This window comes from Protopterus annectens, chromosome 6.part0 (genome assembly GCF_019279795.1).
Source record: "Protopterus annectens isolate FY-2018-M chromosome 6.part0, PAN1.0, whole genome shotgun sequence".
Taxonomy (NCBI): Eukaryota; Metazoa; Chordata; order Ceratodontiformes; family Protopteridae; genus Protopterus; species Protopterus annectens.
The window spans coordinates 183,136,568-183,157,790 of NC_056737.1; the positions used below are offsets into that span (position 1 = coordinate 183,136,568).

The 21,223-nt window shown below is 39.7% G+C and overlaps 1 protein-coding gene across 1 annotated transcript in view; it reads right to left on the reverse strand.

Moving 5' to 3' along the window:
• Nucleotides 1-21,223, reverse strand: part of PTPN21 (protein tyrosine phosphatase non-receptor type 21) — a 1,442,744-nt gene that overhangs the window by 1,095,689 nt on the left and 325,832 nt on the right. The gene's annotated exons all lie outside the window — the stretch shown is intronic.

Below are 21,223 nucleotides of genomic sequence, written 5' to 3' on the forward strand. Positions count from 1 at the left end.
TGAAAAGAGACATAGAGGAGCTCTCTGAGCATGTAGCTGTTAGAAAAATCTATACATGCTGCTTAGAAAATATATTTACAATATATGCTGCTTGGGAAAATGTGTATTCAAACATTCAAACACATATAAGTTGTGTGGTCAAATATATAGAGAAATGTGTGCTTTAGTTAGGAATAAATGTACTTAAATCCATAATAGAGAACAAAGTTTGAAAAGTAGTATATAATGCATTTAATTCTGTCTTGCTAGAATGATAGTAGAAATAAACTTGCATATTATTGCTTGAAGCACAAGCTGCAGTGTTATCAGAAATTTGGCCTTGGCAGCATGCAAGCACAGCCTGGCTCATGTCTTTCAAGTAAAGATTATTTTGCAAAGTTAGAAAATAATAAATCTGTTCGCATGTGTATCCTCTTTCCTGCTTCCACCAGGAGAATAGCCTTGTGCGCACTATCTCTGATAGTGCGCAGCTGGTGAACAAGAAAGACAAAGAGAGGCATTAAAGAAGACATACATCTATTGTATTCGAACTAATCTAAGAGCCTTGAATTGGCTACATCCTCAGGAGGTCATCGTGACTGACCAGGTGCTTGCAAGGCTGTAACATTCTCATGGGAAAAAGACTTTTTTGAAAAACACAATCTCAGCACTTTTACTATGATGTAAAGACCCTGTCACTGACCACGCCAGTGAGGTGGGCAAAACTGATAATGACATATATAAAAATGGTGCCCTCTGTCAATAAAGTTAGACAAAATTCTGTACAAGTTTGTGTATGGTTTTTTGCCTCCTAATGTACATTAGAGTTTAAGATGCTCAAGTTCTCCTGCATTACTGTTTGTTATTGATTGACATTGTTTTTGAATAACTCAATGATTTTTACAGTCTGACTCTAACAAATTTATTTAACATTTTGGTCCTTCGGACCGGAATTCCCTTGGTAAGCTGCAGGTCAGAATATATAGGTGGCCGAAATCTGCGCAGAAGAAGGAAAGACCTCCGACTGAATTGTCGTGCCCAAAGAGGCTGTCCACTTGTCTGATCTGTGGCGAAAAGCGGAAAACTGGGTCCTAAAAAGCATATCAAACATAAGCAGGAGGCTCGGGTAAGCAGAATTCCTCTCTTTGTTTTTGTTTTAGATCGGGGACCAGGTTACACTGTGCTATTGCTAAGGTTTGTGATAGCAGGGAGAGAGGTAGTCGAAGTATTGTATCTTGAGTCATAGATCAGGAAATAAAACAAAGCAAAGTAAACAGTCATTCTAGACACTACTGTGAATACGGGGAATAAGATACCACGTGGTACAAGAGAAAGGGTTACGTAACAGTTCTGTTTTTTCTCTCTCTCTCTTCTTTTTTTTCTCTTTCAGAGACATGGGAAATGAATGCACTAAAGGGTCACGTGACCCGCCCCTAACAGAAGATGCAAAATATATGCAATTACAGAGAGCAGATAATGTGAGATATTTTTCAAAATGGGTTAACAAGTATGACTTTGATGGTAAATTAGATAAAATGTCATTAGTAAAACTTTTGAAACAGTTAAAATCTGACGCAGAAGGTCAGGCAAAAAAAACAACAACAGTTGGGTGTTCCTCAAGCACATAGGTGGATTGAGGAAGTGAACCGAAGGGAACAGAAAAATAAAAATGCAAAGGCATTATTTTTAGACAAAGAGGATAATAACATAATAGTAGCATCGGTCCCTCCCCTACCACCTCCACCGATGCCTTACTCAAAATATGAAGCGGGAGGGCGGGCTGGACCCCCCCCACGCTACCCAGAGACAACAGGGATATTAAGACAACCATTTGTAAGAGAACCTATCGGGACTAGATCCCGAACACGTCAAACGTTTATAGATGTTCAACCAAGCGGAAGGTTATTAGATGAGAGTGAGGAAATCTGTCCATTAATAGAAGTACCTAACCCACAGGCAGGACAGGAGGGCCAGGCCTCAACTCTCTTAGTGTATAAACCATGGACACCGGAAGACATCCGAAAAGCTACAGAAGGAATTCCCCATCCAAAAATTAACTTTGAGAAATTTCTACAGGATTTACAGGGCATGAGATTGAGTTACCACTTAAATGGGGAAAAGGTAGAAAGAGTAGTTAGACAAATTTTAGGTCCGGACTGGCACATGATTTGTGGCGCCTGGAATGCCCGTGACGCGCAACACAGGCCACTCCCACATAGTGACGCAGAACTAGATGCTAGATTGAAGGGTCTTACGGACCGCATTACTGAAAAATGGAAACCTAGGGCAGACTGGACTTGCATTAACCAATGTGTACAACAAGATAATGAAACAGTAGATGCATACTATGGTAGATTATTAGAATGCTTTAATAACCATAGTGGCATGCCTATTCCTGAAAATCAAAAGAATGATAGCTCGTATGAACAACAGTTAAAGAATGCATTTTGAAAGGTTGTATTGCCCCTATCAATAGCTTCATCACGAAGCACATGATAGATCACCGAACAAGTAGGCTTCAAGCCTTGTTAGAGTATGCTAGACATGCCGAAAAACATTTTAACAGTAAAAAGAAAAAGAAAACGCAGGTCTTCACAGCTGAAGACGGTGCGGAAGTTTTTGTAGTACAAACGGCCAAGAAAGGTAAGCGAAATACTCAGGGTAACAAACGCTCTGACAGAAACTCAGAAATTTATGAGGACAGGAAGAAAAGAGGTGAGTGCTTCAATTGCGGTAAGAAGGGACATTTGGCAAGGGATTGCAGGAGCAAGGCACCTGTGAAAAAAAAAAATAAGGAAGATGAGGATTGACTATATGACAGTTATGCTGCTCAGCAGTCACCAAGAGAGACTAATGAGCAGGGGAATAATGTAAATACCTTAGAAGAAACAAATGACATGCAACTGGATGTAGAAGTTGGGGAGAGTGAAGTTTTGGATTTGGCATTACTGAGCTTAGAGCTCTATTTAGCAGACATGAAACCGGAAGTTACACTTCTGGTAGAAGGGAGAGAAGTCAAATTTTTGTGTGATTCAGGAGCATCACGAACTTTGATACATCCTTCAAAGTTACCGGAACATTCTGAGTCACCTGATTACATATTAGTGAAAGCAGCAAACGGACAGCTGTACAGGGAACCACTTTCCCATGATATAGCAATAACTGACCCCGTCTCAGGCATGACCCAAAGAAGTAAAATAGTACTTTCTGCCAAATGCCCTATGAACTTATTAGGAAGAGATCTTATGCAACTTTTTGGCATAGCAGTAGTCCCTACCATGAACGGTATGGAGGCACAGAGGCAAACCGATACTTTTGTAGTACGATCGGAGGGTGAGGCTTATTATTGGTACAGCCAGGACCTGGTTACAACCGGTCCAGGGGCAGTGACCAAGGAACTGATGAATGTAGCCACCAGTAAGGTGCTTCCCCTCGATGTTGACCAGCAACATTTATTACATTGTACCCTATATTATTGTAGCACATCAGGACCTGATAAAGAATATGAACAAAAGTTGTTCAGGAATCCCGCAAATAGACTAATACTACGGACCCTATACTGGGACACTGAGGGCAACAGTGTAGTGAGTTGTTCGTTACCTCAGGAGTTCTTGGAATTGTACAAATCCAATAAACTACCACATGTTAGCCTAACCAAAAACAGGAATGTTAGGTGGGTAGACTTGGGTGACAAAGTGACAAAATGGGAGAAACTAACTGACTTAGAGTTATCGGACTTAGGAGTACAGAAACAAAAACTAAATTGGTTAACGCAAGCACGCCCAGCTGTACACTTACAACAGAGTGAAAACAGCTGACTGGCGTTCCTGATAAAAGAAGAAGAAAGAGCTTTGAGTGACATACCAAATGTTCTTTGGTCAACAGGAAAATCAAATGTAGGACTTATTCGAACAGCAGGGCCAGTAGTTATTACACCAAAATCGGCCTTTAGACCAAGGAAAAAACAATATCCTTTGAGCAAGGATGCGGAACAGGGAATCAAACCTATCATAATGGCATTACTTAAGGAAGGGATACTGGTAGAATCCTTAGATTCACCATGTAATACTCCCCTATTTCCTGTGAAAAAAGCAAACGGGGAATGGCGGATGGTACAAGATTTACAAGCTGTAAATAATGCGGTAATACCAAGAGCACCTACGGTGCCAGATCCACATACTTTGTTAAATGATTTGAAGCCGCAACAAAAATACTTTACCGTGGTAGATATTAGCAATGTGTTTTTTTCAATACCTATCCACCCTGACAGCCAGCATTGGTTTGCATTTACATTTCAGGGCAAAAGGTACACGTACACCCGACTACCACAGGGATATAGTGAAAGTCCAACAATATTCGCAAGAGATGGCTAGCAACCTGGCGGGGTTTTCTCCACCAGGGGGCAGCCAAGTACTACTTTATGTAGATGACATCCTGCTTGCAGCCCCTACCCAGCAGCAGTGTAGGGAAAATACAATAGCATTGTTGAAATTCTTAGCTGAGCAAGGGCATAAAGTGAACAAGCATAAATTGCAACTTTGGAAAGAACAGGTTAAATACCTGGGATATGTGATATCCAAAAAAGGTAGAACATTAGATGAAGATCGGAAAACAGCTATCTTACAAGCACCAAGACCAACTACCAAAAAGGAAATAATGTCCTTTTTGGGAACGACTAATTTTTGTCGAAGTTGAATACCGAATTATGCTTTAAAAACGGCTCCATTGGCTGATTTAATATTTAAAACACCAATGGCAGCACAAGAAACACTACATTGGACACCGGAAGCAGAAGCAGCCTTTTGCAGACTAAAAAAACTAATAGTCTCATCGTTAGTTTTAGGGCTTCCAAATTACCATAAAAGATTTTTCCAGACTGTAAATTGTAGGCAGGGATATATGACGTCAGTACTGACGCAACAACATGGCGGCAAGCAACGCCCCATAGCTTACTATTCATCACAGTTAGATCCGGTGGCACGATCATTACCACCCTGCGTACAAGCAGTAGTCGCAGCAGCTATGGCAGTGCAAGCTTCGGCCTCAGTGGTATTGTTTCATCCTCTCACGTTGAGAGTACCTCATGCAGTTGCAATAATTTTACTGCAAGAAAAAATAGCATTTTTATCCCCTGCCAGACATCTTTCTTGCATGACCATACTATTGAGTCAACCCCATATGACAATTGAACGTTGCACGACATTAAATCCATCGACATTACTTCCGATTCCTGTGGATGGCACACCACACAGCTGCCTACAGGAAATGGAACAAATAACCACACCCAGACAAAATCTTACTGATGTACCTTTGGCTGACGCAGAGGTGACATTTTTTGTGGATGGGTCCTGTAGACGAGGTCCTACAGAAAAAAACCTAGTGGGTTATGCAGTAGTGACTGATGACAAAATCATAAAAGCACAACCCCTGCAACATAACCTGTCAGCTCAAGCAGCAGAATTAATAGCTTTGACACGTGCTTGCACTCTAGCGAAAGACAAATGTGTTAACATATATACTAACAGTCAGTATGCTTTCTCTACAGTGCATGTCTTTGCCCAACAATGGAAAAACAGGGGAATAATAACATCTACTGGCAAGCCGATTAATCATGCACAATTGATTTTGAACCTGTTAAATTCTATTCAGTTACCCACTAGAATAGCTATCTGTAAATGTGCAGCCCATACCAAACAACAAGATAGAATTTCAAAAGGAAATGCTCGGGCTGATGCAGCTGCAAAGCAAGCTGCCTCAGACCCAGAAACTGTGCTTTTAAATGAAGAACTACAACCCTCTGAGACTCTAAATTTAGAAATGTTAAAAACAATGCAGACATTAGCTACAAAAGCAAAAAAGCAAAAGTGGATTAAACGAGGAGCAATCCTTAAAGAGGGACTGTACATCTCCAAAGAGAAAAAGCCCATATTGCCATCTAATTTATTTAAATATGCAGCTTTGTTGAGTCATGGGCAGAGCCATGTCTCAACAGGGGGGATGGTACAGTTAGTTAACAAAACATTCCAAACATACGGATTCTGAATTATACACAAAAATTTTGTGCAACATGTCATATTTGTAGCAAGCATCATGCACAGGGAGCATTTAAACCAAAGCGAGGGAGCTTTCCAACACCACCCTATCCGTTCCATACTATTTGTATGGATTTCATAGAACTGAATAAATGTGAAGGGAAAAATACTGTTTAGTGATCATAGATATGTTTTCAAAATGGGTAGAAGCTTTTCCAACCAGGAATCCGGATGCAGCAACAGTAGCAAAAGCCCTAGTGAAAGAAATCATTCCTAGATTTGGCATACCGGAAAGAATTTATAGTGACAATGGAACACATTTTGTAAACCAGACAATTCAGCAGCTTGGGAGATTTTTTGGGATTTCTTTGAAGAACCATTGTGCTTATCACCCTCAGTCAGCAGGACTGGTGGAGAGGTACAATGGAATTTTGAAAAACAAGTTGAGAAAATTAATGAGTGAGACTCAGAAAACTTGGATTTGCTGTCTGCCTTTAGCACTGCTGAGCATGAGAACTGTCCCAAATGTAAAGGGCTTGACCCCTTTTGAAATAGTGTTTGGTAGGGCATATTGTGTGCCACAATGGAAGGCCCTCATGCCTGCAGAGCTGGAGGCCAATGGCTCATTAGCTAGTTATATGAAGAAATTGTTAACAAATAAGACTGTTTTGCAGTTGAACTCTTTTTCAGATAAACAAGAAGCAAAACCGGAGGCCGTGCTGACCCCGGGGTCCTGGATTTGGCTGAAAATCATAAAGAAAAAGAACTGGGCGAGCCCAAAGTGGGAAGGTCCGTACCAGGTACTATTGGCAACACCTACTGCAGTAAAAATTGCTGAGAGATCATCTTGGGTTCATTTGACACACTGCAAACCTGTTAAGAAATTTAGTTTTGACATACCACAGGAACAGGATGGCCAGAGGCAGAATGAATAAAAATGTGAAACAACCCCAGAGACATTGGTTCACTGGCCTACTGATCATACACTTATTAACTATGTTTGTAGTAACCTTTTTGTTGTTATGGTTTTTCTTGCATATAACTACAGAAGTGAAATTAATAAAACGTGATGAAGGACTGGCTATAGACTGGCACCCAAACTTTAACACATACCTGGCTATGAAACGAGTCTATGTAGAGACTATGAACGTTTCAAATTGCTGGGTTTGTACTGCGATACCCACAGCATATGGAGGACTTTTAATGTCTGCTGTCCCCTTGGGGATAAACGAAACTTGGAAAAACCTGTTATTTGATACAGGCACTGTGAGATCACAAGACAAAGTGGCATTATATTTGCCTGTTACTCAGAAAGGAATTGTTTGTTTTGTTAAAAATGATACACTCCAGGTTGGTTGGAGTAACTGTAACATAACTGTGTCTTACAAATGTTATATAAAACCTGTAGATCAAGGTACTAGTTGTAGCACGAATTATGGTTCATATTTAAGCTTGATGAAAACAACATTGAGAGATGTGCAAAAAACTCCTGAAATATATAGACAATTATCTGTTATAGATAAGAAAATGTTTCATTCAGGGTTAACTCGCATCAGTACAAAAGTAGAAAACTGTTATTTTGTTTGTGGGAAAAAGGCCTATAAATGGTTACCTGAGAATTGGTCCGGCAGTTGTTTTTTGGGTTATCTGGTTCCAGCCATAAGACATACTGCAGAATTGCCCCTGGGTAAAATACGTAATGTGAGAGATGTAGCTCAGCAAGCGAAAATACAGTCAGAAAACCTACTAATCCAGTGGGTAAGATTGAAGCAAGCTGGAAGGATCATTCGCTGTGAAGGACAAAGAAAAGTTGACCCATATGGACTTGAGTGACAGTGTTATATCCTGGGCTGGGATATTCCCAGCCTACGGAGCAGTCAAATCAATTTGGGAACTGAGGAAATTGTCAAAACTCCTCTAAGTAATGAGCAATGCGACTTTTTCCGCTCTTGAACTTGTGACTGATGAAATGAATGCAATGAGAACAGTTGTATTACAGAACCGAATGGCTCTCGACTTCACCCTAGCGGCGAGAGGTGGTACGTGCGCGCTTATCAAAGAAGAATGCTGTGCGTACATTCCAGACAACCAGCATGAAATCAATGATCACCTGGAGGTAATACAGCAGGTGTCAGCAATGGCAGAACCAGGCCCAAACCCACCGGCCTAACTTTTTCCAGAATCTGTTTGGGGGTGGGGTCGGTCCTTATGAACATTCTGATTGCAATTTGTGTAGTACTGCTCATAATTGGAGCATGTGTCTGCTGCGGGATACCCTGTGTGAAAAAATTAGTTAAAGACTTAGTTGATGTATCAGTGACTGAAACTATGTACCAAGACATGGAATTGAATTTGTTGATACCAAGTGAAAGTCTATCTGAAATATAAAACAAATGACTTACTTAGCTGAGAGTCCTTGAAAGGAAAAGGCTAAGAAATAAAATAATACTGTTTATGTTTCAAATAGAATAAAATGCATTAACAGGAGGGAGAATGTTAGAAAAATCTATACATGCTGCTTAGAAAATATATTTACAATATATGCTGCTTGGGAAAATGTGTATTCAAACATTCAAACACATATAAGTTGTGTGGTCAAATATATAGAGAAATGTGTGCTTTAGTTAGGAATAAATGTACTTAAATCCATAATAGAGAACAAAGTTTGAAAAGTAGTATATAATGCATTTAATTCTGTCTTGCTAGAATGATAGTAGAAATAAACTTGCATATTATTGCTTGAAGCACAAGCTGCAGTGTTATCAGAAATTTGGCCTTGGCAGCATGCAAGCACAGCCTGGCTCATGTCTTTCAAGTAAAGATTATTTTGCAAAGTTAGAAAATAATAAATCTGTTCGCATGTGTATCCTCTTTCCTGCTTCCACCAGGAGAATAGCCTTGTGCACTATCTCTGATAGTGCGCAGCTGGTGAACAAGAAAGACAAAGAGAGGCATTAAAGAAGACATACATCTATTGTATTCGAACTAATCTAAGAGCCTTGAATTGGCTACATCCTCAGGAGGTCATCGTGACTGACCAGGTGCTTGCAAGGCTGTAACATTCTCATGGGAAAAGACTTTTTGAAAAACACAATCTCAGCACTTTTACTATGATGTAAAGACCCTGTCACTGACCACGCCAGTGAGGTGGGCAAAACTGATAATGACATATATAAAAATGGTGCCCTCTGTCAATAAAGTTAGACAAAATTCTGTACAAGTTTGTGTATGGTTTTTTGCCTCCTAATGTACATTAGAGTTTAAGATGCTCAAGTTCTCCTGCATTACTGTTTGTTATTGATTGACATTGTTTTTGAATAACTCAATGATTTTTACAGTCTGACTCTAACAAATTTATTTAACAGTAGCCCAGGCTGGTATGACCCTGACCTTGAGTAGCATCTTACCCTCACCAAGAATGATGCCACAATATGAAGACAAGATGATCAATTTCAAGAATTGGCTTAAGTATTGGTGTCATTCAAAGGGGATCCAATGCCTGTCAGCTTGGGATTACATGCTCGACAAGCCACGATGCTTCGCTAGTGACGGCTTGCACCTGTCACCCCTGGGCCTTCGGATATTGGCAAAGGCTCTTGCTACCCCCATAGTGCCTTTTTTTAGGCAAGGCTCAAAAGACAAACCCACCACCATAGGTATCACAAGGGATAAGAAACTAAGAGTAATGCTACTCAATGCCAGAAGTCTAAACCTCAAGATGCACACACTCAAAACTCTCCTTAGCATGGAGAACATCGATATCTGTGCAGTAACAAAAACCTGGTTCAAGGCTTCCGAGAGCACCCCAGCACTACCAGGTTATACCTCATACCATGCTTTTTGGCCCCAAAACTTGGACCGAACCACAAAAGGAGGGGGAGTATCAATATTCGTCAAAGATACCCACACCTTCAGGTTGGTGGCACAGCACGAAGCATCAGAGACTATCCATGTGCAACTAACAGTGGGTAAAACTGCCTTCCAGTTTACAGCCTGCTACAGACCACCCTCTCAAACCCAGGAACCCCACTAGGCCTTCCTGAGAACACTGGAAAATATGAAGGTCTCTCCAAACACCATTATATTGAGTGACTTCAACTACCCAAACACAGACTGGGAGCATTAGTCTAGCTCCAACACCCTAGCCCAAAGGTTCCTAGAATTTATAAACTCAAATGCTATGGAACAACTTGTTACCACTCCCACAAGAGGGGAAAACATACTGGACCTGATCATCACCAACATGGGGACTCTATGCTCCAGACCATCCCTCACTGGTAAGATCAGACCATAAACTAATCTCACTGGATATTCACACCCCGACACCACCCCCTGCCCAGAAAACCACAGTGAAAAACTTCTCTAAAGCAAATTTCACACTCCTCAAAACCGAGGTGGAATCCTTCAAAGCCCCCGGGCCTGTGGAAAATACGGCCCAGACTGCAGAATCCTTTACAAACACATTCTATGAACACCTTCAGGAATGCATAGATCATGCAATCCCAAATAAAACCAAAACCCAATCCTCCAAAGGCAGGCGTCCTGTCTGGTGGACCCCAGCCATAAACAAACTATACAATAGAAGAAGGAAGCTACTACATTATAGAGCAAAATCCCAAAAAGGGAAGGCATCTCCAATCAGTAGTAGTAAAAAACTACGGGCACTCATAAAATCGTCTAAGGCCAGCTTAGAGAGAAAAATTGCACAGGACACTAAGGATAATCACAAGGCTTTCTTTAGTTATGTTAGGAACCTGGGTGGGAATTCCCAGATATGCTCAGAATTGGTCCAAAATGACAAAAAATACACCGAACCCACAGACATTGCCAACATCCTAGCTGACAGGTTCAGCGCAAACTTCTCCCTCCCCACCAAAAGGGCAAATATCTATCCCAGCAGAGTGCTGCCCCCCTGACATCTCAGATACTCAGGTAAGAGCCACCCTCTCCAAAGCAAAAAACACAGCATCAATGGGACCAGACGGTGTCCCGGGCTGCGTCCTACATGAACTCCAAGAAGAGCTAAACCCAAACATAAAACTACTACTGTTCAATCTCAGCCTTACTACAGGATATGTACCCAAAGAGTGGTGTACAGCAACAGTGGTCCCTCTCCACAAAGGTAGTGCCTCAATGGATCCTGGAAACTATTTCCCCATAAGCCTGACTAGCTTGGTCTGCAAAGCTATGGAAAGGATCATCGTGGACCTCATAAATAAAGATATTGGGGACCTACAGACACTGGATCCTACCCAGTTCGGCTTTGTTAAGGGCAGATCCTGTCTCTTAAACCTGGTTGATTTCTTTGAAACAGTCACCAAGGCCATTGATGAGGGGAAGGTGGTCCACACAGCCTACCTGGACCTCGCAAAAGCCTTCGATACAATACCCCACTCAGGCATTATAGATAAGCTCACCAGCTTAAATATAAACCCCTATGTCACTAGATAGGTTGCAAACTGGCTCAAGGACAGAACCCACATGGTTAGAATTGCTGGAGCCATGTCAGACTCCAAACCAGTTACAAGTGGCATCCCACAAGGCTCAGTCCTGGGACCTCTCTTGTTCGGTATATATTTCTCGGAGGTACAGGCCAACACAGAAGGACTGTGGCTGACCAAGTTTGCAGATGACTGCAAACTGGGCGTCATAATCGACTCTCCAGCCGACACAAGCATCCTCTAAAAGGGCCTCATAGAAACAGACAACTGGTGCCAGAGCCATGGCCTCAAGCTAAACGCCAAAAAGTGTACAGTCATCCCCTTTGGCAAAAACAAAGTGCCCACAAATTACCACACAGGTGGTAATCCATTAAGTATGGAAGAAGTAATTAGGGACCTGGGGACCCAAGTTGATAGCAATCTCTCATTTGACAACCACGTGGCCAAAATGGTTAGAAAAACATTTTATATAGCCTACCTAATCATGAAGGGATTCACATCTAGATCAGGGGAGGTCATTGTGCCTCTTTACTCATCCCTCATCAGGCCCATAATTGAGTGTAATGCCCCTTTTGGGATGTACCTTACCAGACACCTGCAGCAACTGGAAAGACCCCAAAAGTACCTCACCAAGAGGATCAAAGGACTCAAACAGATGCCATATGCTGCCTGGTTAAAGAAACTCCAGCTCTACTCAGTGGCATACCGCCTGCTCAGAGGCAATCTGTGCCTGACGTATAAATCCATGTCCAACCCGGAATTAATGGACATGCTGCACCTCAGAAAATCCAAATCCCATCGAGCTACGCGCTCGAGAGACTTGAACCTCAGCACTGAAATAAATAGGACATGCTGGAGGGACAGATTCATAACCCAGAGGCTCCCTTCACTCTGGAATAAAATCCCAGTCCAGGTAAGGCAGAGTCCCTCATTGTCTCTCTTCAAGAGGAATCTTGAGTGGATGGGAGATCGTAGGTTTACCCCGGGTATCACTTCTGTGTCACTGTTAGACAGAGGCACAGTATACTAACCTCGAAAAAGGGCATAGCAAAATTAATTTAAAATGGGTGGCGAAAGCCAAACACACTCTGGCTAGGCTTATAAATGCCCTAGGGCAGATAGCCTAGTATGAACCTATGAACCTAAACATGTTAAATAGGAAATACAAAAGTTTGTCTAACAAAAAGTGAGCTCTGAAACGGAAGGAGATTCTGTTTCTTGCTCTGGTAATAAAGACCACAGTGACTGTGTCAGCGAAACCTTTTCAAATGAATCAATGGAAAATGCTAGAGAGACAGGAGAAAGCACAACAGTTGACAAGAACTGACAGGACACTGCAAATTAAGCAGAGACTGGATTTAGGAGACGGAGATAAACAGAAATAAAACCACCAACTCAGAAATTGAGTAATAAATGTGGGATTAAAAAACATTAATTATATTTGTGAAAGATGACAGAACAAGAAAACCTTGAAATATTGGACTTTTTGACTTTGTTAAACTTGTATGGGACTCTGAAGCATATGCCCTATTTCAAGTCACTAAAATTTGAGGAACACTTAGGAGTGGGGAGGAAGAGCAGAGAGTTAACGGTGAGTAAATCAAAATTTTGTTCTTAACAGCAGTATTTTTATAATGCATGATATAATCTACAAGCTATAAATTAAAGTTTTCTCAGTTATTTTCGAGTGTAAAGGGGATACTAAAGTAAATGGGTGCTCCTGTTTTTTTTTTCCTTCTTTTCTCTTTCTCCTTGTTGAGTTTTAAGAAATGAATATACTGCAATTTAAAAAAGAAGAAAAGTCTGGTTAAAAGAGGATGACACAAAAAATAATTATGTGCTTTTTCTCATTCAGTGCATAAGGGAATAACTGGATTAATGCCCTTGACTTGATCTAGTAACATTTTTCAAGAAAAAAACTAATTAAAAAGAACAATGAATATAATGAAGCCTTCCTCTAGGCAATAAATGCTTGTAGAAGCAACTCTGTATCTGGTTCTCATGTCTCCATGGAGACAATCTAATAAAGAGCAATAAAAGCAGAATACTTCTTTCTTTCAATGGCTAGGAGATGAAGTTTTCTGAAAGCATTCAGTTTTTTCCCAAATTGGGACAGCAATGAAGATAAAGCAAATCCAGAGAGCATTTAATAGAAACACAAGCTGTACTATTTGGGAGGGTGGCCTAATGGCTATGGTGTTTGCCTCACAAACACAAGGTGCAGGGTTTGAGTCTCACAAGGGATAATTGGCTAGGCTAGGCTTAAAATGGCTTGCAAGAGCAGTTAGCTTAGTACTAACCTGTGAACTATGAACCTATTTGCTTTAGCATGGATAACCTTCCTTTTAGATTAACCCAAGTCTGAGTGTGGCTGTTAGCTTGGGACAACTGTTTCTATTAGGAGGGTAAAAATTCAGTATTTGAGGATGTACATAGTTTTGTGTGTTAGTATTAAATTAATAGATTTTAGGGGTGTATTTTTTGTCTGAGGGCTTTCAATAAAACAAAAAGTTTTGTAAGATTTGACACAGGCTCAAATGGATATGGCATGAAACTGTACAAAAAAATCAACCTGCCACACATTTGTGTGTATGTAACACAAAAGCTGGAACTACATACTTAACAAAAAAGCTGTTACAAATAAAAGGTGAGAGAATAATAACTTTTTAACATAATAACACTCTCTATATTACCTTTAAATGTTAATGGTCTGACATATACATACCAAAAAAAAAAAAAAAGAGTACTGAGCTATATGAAAAATTATAGGGTGCAAATAACAATGCTACAGGAGGCACATATGGAAAAAACTGAACATGTGAATTTGATAAAAAAGGTATTCAGGATAGTTATTCAGCGGAAAACCTGGGACAAAGAAAAAGAGGAGTACTAACATTAATTTCAAGAGGAACTTTAATAGTGATAGAAGAGGATAAAAAAGATAATAATGGCATATGTGCAGCACTACAGGGCTACTGCCAAGGGAAGAGGATTACTCTGGCACATATTTATCCAAAGGGAAGCTGAATGTAAAAAAATATTGCTGTCGTTGGTGGGTCTTGATGCAGAGAAAGCATGTGCTACAAAATTTAAAGCTTCTATACATAGCACAAGCAGAAGCCTAAAATTCAAAGTGGAAAAGAATGATAATGAAACGGGGGAAACTCAAAAAACAATGACAGACTGGGATTTTAGATGCATATCCTTAAGGAGAATAACAATAACCATACATTCACAAAGTAGCAGAAAGTATTCAAAGAACTAAGCCAACATGGGAATGGAGAAAGAAGATTCTGCCAACAGGGACGAGTGCAATTAGGGATACCGACAATAGGCAAGAGCGAGCTGGAATTTATTGGAGAAAACTTGCAAAAGATCCAAGATACTGGGAGCAAATAATTAGAGAGGGAAAGGTAATAGAATGGAAAAAGGCCAATAATTTATTTGTGCTACAAGCTAGAGACTGATTCTGTATCAAGGACTGATATCAGAGTATAGGCAAAGAGAAAGAAATAGGGGGAATCTATGTGAAAGACCAGCACTGATTCGGTTTTTAGTAAAATCTAGAACAGACACTGCTGTTAAAAAAGGAATAATTAGTAGAGCATACAAAATACTGCACGACAATGATAAGAATCAATCAGAGAAGGTTAGAAAGGATTGAGAAGAGAGACTGGGTAAGCAATTCACAAAGAAACAATGGGGGGGGTATATGTATGTCTCCCAAACATGCAACAAAGTCTAGAAGATTTAGGATATTTGCTTGGAAGTGCTTACACAGGTATTTTTGTTCCCCAAATAGACTCCAAAGAATTTTTCCTCAGGTAGACAGCAAATGTTGGAAGTTTGACGGGGAAGAAAGAGGTAATTGGGAACATATTTTCTGGGAATGTAATGAATTGGCAGACTTTAAAGACTGCTGCAGACAGCTCTGTTAAGAGATACTGGGTGAGCAAATGGGTGTAACTAAAGAAATTTCTTTTTTGAGCTGTGATACAGAATTGGAATTGCTTATACATAGTAAGGCTTTGTTGAGTCTAATTATGTTAAAGCAATTACCAGAAAATGGAAATCAAAGTCTAAACCAACTAGTAAGTACTGAATATAGTAACAGATATAAAATAACTGGAACTGGGATCTTTAGAAAAGGGTAGGAGTAAATTACATAGAAAAAATGGGAACTGTGGGAACAATTCTTGCAGAGAAGGAGAGAGGTCTGAAGGAAGGCAGGATTTGAATGACCTATGTCATGTTCGACTGACAATGAATGGATAGATTATAGGTGATGTATAATGTTTGCAACTAAAATTATGTCAACATGGTTTGTGATGTATAATGTTTGCAACTAAAATTACGTCGATATGTTTTGTTTCATTTATAGAAATGTATGACTGCCTTTGTCATATGTGATAATTTAATACAGATGTTTCTTGTTAAAAAAAAAACAAAACAAAAAAAAACTTTCTTCTAAATATGCATTCACTATGCCCTGTGACTGAGGGATTACTTCCTCACTGTTTACTACATGTTGTATTCACAATTTTCTCTTTCAGTTTTCTGAAATAATTAAAGAAAATCTTATTAATAATTTCAACATTTGAGGAAAAGCAGCGTTCACAGTTAGGCCTGAAAGAACTGAAAAGAAAAGTAAGCAGTATCTATAAATTTACTAGATCTAACTTTGCTTATGTGAATGGCATGATTTCTGAAAGCTACGCATTACCTCTTTTTTGAGCACTTAATTCTGTGATTCCATCAAATTATTTTTTATTGAATTTACCTGCATGTTTGTATCATTAGCGGACCGGAGTTCTGCTGTGGCGACCCCTAACCGGGAAAAGCTGAAAGACACAACAACCTGCATGTTTGTATCTCACTGGTATGTGCTCATAAATGCGGAACCTAATAAAACCACAAAAGTTACTGACAGTATCTTAATCAGGTTTATTTGATTATTGATGATACTTATCTCAGTCTGTTTTCATAATTACATAATTTGTTTTATCATAGTTTATGGTTGTAAAATCTAAAAAAAAAAAGAATTATATCTGAATGCATTTGATTTTACTCTTGGGTTAAATATAACAACATCCAACTTTTGGATATTTAAAAATCCCTCTTAAGGATTGTATGAGGAAGTCGGGAGTGGCAGAGAACTATGTAAGAGTGGTACAGGATATGTACGAGGGTAGTGTGACAGTGGTGAGGTCTGCAGTGGGAGTGACAGATGCGTTTAAGGTGGAGGTAGGATTACATCAAGGATCAGCTTTGAGCCCTTTCTTATTTGCAATGGTGATGGACAAGTTGACAGACGAGATCAGATAAGAGGCCCCATGGACTATGATGCTTGCAGATGACATTGTGATCTGTAGTGAGAGTAGGGACCAGGTTGAGGAGACTCTGGAGAGGTGGAGATATGCTCTAGAGAAGAGAGGAATGAAGGTCAGCAGCACTAAGGCAGAATATACAGGTGTGAATGACAGGGAGGATAGAGGAATGGTGAAGAAGCAGGGAGTAGAGTTGGCAAAGTTGGATGAGTTTAAGTACTTGGGATCAACAATTCAGAGTAATGGTAAGTGTGGAAGAGAGGTGAAGAAGAGTACAGGCAGGGTGGAATGGGTTGAGAAGTGTGTCTGGAGTGATTTGTGACAGAATGGTACCACTAAGAGTGAAAGGGAAGGTCTACAAGAGGGTAGTGAGACCAGCTACGTTGTATGGGTTGGAGACAGCGGCAGTGACAAAAAGGCAGGAGTAGGAGCTGGAAGTGGCAGAGTTAAAGATGTTAAGATTTGCACTGGGTGTGATAAAGATGGGCAGGATTAGGTCAGTATATTAGAGGGTCAGCTCAGGTTGGACAGTTTGGAGACACAGTCAGAGAGGCGAGATTGCATTGGTTTGGACATGTGTTGAGGAGGGATACTGGGTATATTGGGAAAAGGATGCTAAGGATGGAGCTGCCAGGTACGAGAAAAAGAGGAAGGCCTAAGATAAGGTTTATGGATGTGGTGACAAAGGACATGCAGGTGGCTGGTGTGACAGAGCAAGATGCAGAGGACAGGACAAAATGGAAACTGATGATCCACTGAGGTGACCCCTAACGGGAACAGCTGAAAGAGAAGAAGAAGAAGGATTGCATTCTCTGAGATTTTTATATTATGGACTTCAGTCAAGAAATCATCATACTGTAATAGTGTACAGTGGAGTCCTATAACATTATATTCAATACCAGTGACATTAATTATTGTATGAATAACTTCTGTTCCAAGTTGTTTTCTTGGCTTTCACTTTTGTGTCTCTTTACATATGTTGGGACAGTAACATGTATCCCACTGGAAAAGTGACAATGACAGGAGAGATACCTTTGAATGTGTGATATGCACTTTGCATCTTTAAACAAGGTTTCTATAATGGTACATGCAATCAGCATTCTCCAAACAAATGAAAGTTTCTAAACCACTCATTTTATTGTTGAGACAACTGACACTTTGCAAAGCCACCTTCAGCTCTGCATTTCTTTTTCTCTGGAAAATGGATGAAATATAAAAAAAAAAAGCCAGTAGGGGAATGTAAAGTTTGCTGTTTAGTATTTGAACTTCCCAGACAAAGAGGTGAAGGTCCATCAGATTCAAAGCACTTTGAATGGTTGCATATCCTACTCCAGGCTGACAGGGACTGAATTCTCATGCCTCTAAAACCATACTCTAACCACTAACTACCAAGGAAAGATACAGATGATTTGACTAAACAGGTATACGTTTGTCATGCTATGCTGTGCACTTATTACAGAAAGTATCAATTGCGTTGACTGCTTTGGCAGTGATGGGGTTTGAATACCAGTACTGGCAATCACATTTTACAATGGTTCTATGAAGGACATGAGCTACAGTTTTTTGTTTTGGATTTGCTCCCCTACCCCCAAACAGGTCTGACGGCCATTACAGGAATGATTTCTCGACTCACATCACTGGTACCAAAAAGGTTAAACTAGAAAACGTGCACACAAATCTGATTCTCTAAGGAGCATACAGGGAACATGCAATGCTGCCCTTCATACCAGCTTCCAATATCTACAGCCAGACCAGGACTACACACTGACCACAAAGTGAGTTGAGTCTTTGACCATGCATCCCGGGCCCCTTTCTCATCACTTTGTCTGTGGACAGCAGTGTCTTCAGTAACTCTTACAAAAGGTAACGGTCTTAAAAATAAATTATTTTTTTACACACATGCACACACGCACACATATGCACACACACACAAAGTTTTCAGGGAAGAAACTGGAATCATGGCAAGGCTGCATTGCCACCACCCTAGATATGTCTGGGAGATAGCACACAGATTAGCTGTCCCGCTCAATCTATTGCCAAATAAAATAGTAATAAACACAAAATAGTAATGTACAGACCTGTCTGGCCAATCATAAGCAGGCACCATCATCTTGACAAGCAAAAGTGTTAAATAATACAACCTCCTTATCCTCTCCTCACATAATAAAATCATGTAACAAATACCAGCCACAGGATATTAAAAGTGCATAAATAAAACAAAACTTTACTTAGACAATAAAGAAGTTAAGGCAGTGCCTGATACAAGCTTAATAATCAGACATAAATGCGTTTGCACAGTGATCAGAAAACAATAATCAGGCACACCAATAGAATACTAGAAAGGAAAATCTACCTAATAATAGCGAAATAACTTAGATGACCCTAACATAAGGAATACTAAACCCTTAGCTGCGTTAAGTTTCCAAAACATTATACAAGCATATTGCAGACAACACTTACACAGATGTGGACACCAATGGCTTCCATGCAAGACTCACTCCATACTGTTTTTAACTAAACATAAATACTTTAGCTTATTACTTTTGCCCACAGAAACCAGAGGTAATCAACTCAGTTCTTTCTCACACACAGATCTAGCTGTAAAGCAAAAAACAAACAAAAAAAAAAAAACAGGATTTCACAAATATTTAGTAACTGCTTGCAATGCAACATTAACTGCTTGCATCTTACTCCTTTCACGGTTTGGGGCTCAGAGGTTCACGTTTATGATTCCCCCTACAATTATATGCAAGCAATCACTTGTTTCACTTGAAACTGCATTTCATTACACAATCACTGTGGAATAAAGTTACAAAGCCTAAACATACTTTATTCTACATTACAGAAAAGAACAAATAAAAATATAATTTTTCTGTCATTAATGAATATTTTATGAAGCTTAAATACCACATACAAACTTGTTAACACTCTGAAAGAAAACAACATCACAAATTTTTTTCCATTAAAAATAATTCAGTGTCTTAATTTTAATTTTGTACTGAAAGGCAAGTGCTTGCTGTCCTCTGACTGAAGAAATGTTGTTAGATATCAAAGCTACACTCTTGCACAAAAACAAATGTTTACAGTCTCTCCCACTTTTACAGCTGTAATGCATATATCAACAATTTCTGGAAGGGAACTTGATCATTAGAGGGCTAAATGAGAATCCTCATGAATGCTTTGCGCTCTCTGTGAGTTGGACATGGGCAAGAAGCAATTTAGCATGCATCATGCTGACCTTATTAAAGTTTAACTTAAACAACTTCTTGGACTTGCAGAAAACACACAGAACCAAACCGGTGTTGAGCACTTTCGTTCCTTTAATAGTATCAAGAACTTCATCAGAACATAAACCACAAGAGTAGTGTCCATACTTCTCAACTGTACCTGATTTCCAAGGATGTCCCTGATTTTGACTCAAATTTCAGCCCTGTCTCTCTTAATCCCTCCTAAAATTGGTGACCTTTGGTGGCAAGGTGGTGAATTATACTCCATAAATAATGACAATAATTAAGAGTTATAAATTTCCTTTACTTCACAAGATGTGTATTGATTAACATTCTTTTATTCTGCCAGCGTCTCAGGTTAATAGTATTAATATTTTAAAAATGTCCCTGCTTTTTTCTGGGTTTATCCCTGATTCTGTTGAAATTTGTCCCTGATTGGTTGAGAGCTATGGTAGTGTCTTACATTAAAATATGTGTAACAGCTCATAAAAACATAAAAAGCTATCAATGAGAGAAAAACATGTCTGAAATTCTATAAAAAGAAATATTTCAACCAATAACAGCCAGCAAAGGTGTCAAAAGGGGTGGGGTTATCTATTCCATCTCAGAGCACACTGATATTCAGGTTTTCATTAATACCAGGAAAAGAATCAGAACTTAGTAAAAGTTGCCACTAACTCTCTTACCTCGAGGAGAGTGTCAGTGTCTCCAAAGATGGTCTAATAAACTGAACTCTGAGGAAACAAATACACTGAAAGCTGAGGAAACCATTAAAAAAACGATATTCATGTTCAAAGAGCGGGACACTTATGCTTTCTGAGAATTTCTGGGGTGTACATACATATCTCCTCTACTTCTCATTCATCAGTGAGCTCAACAAAAGCATTAGGTTAAGATGCAGCCCCCCCCCCTCTCCCCAGCCATTCTCACTGACTCCCAGAGAGTATAAATCAAAGTAGGAAGGAGATCACTACATGAAGCTAAGCATGGAAAAATATATGTAACACTCCAACTAAATTCAACGAGTAAGAAGGAAAACCACACACTGTTATTTTACTATCTTAATCCATGCCTATGATTTTGCTGTACTCCTTTGATATTAATTCAGTAGCTAACATAGAGCACTGAATGATTTACATATATTTAAGATACCACTCATGCATACTACTGTTCTGACAACAAAGTAAGATAATGCAGTTTGAAACTGATCCAGTGTT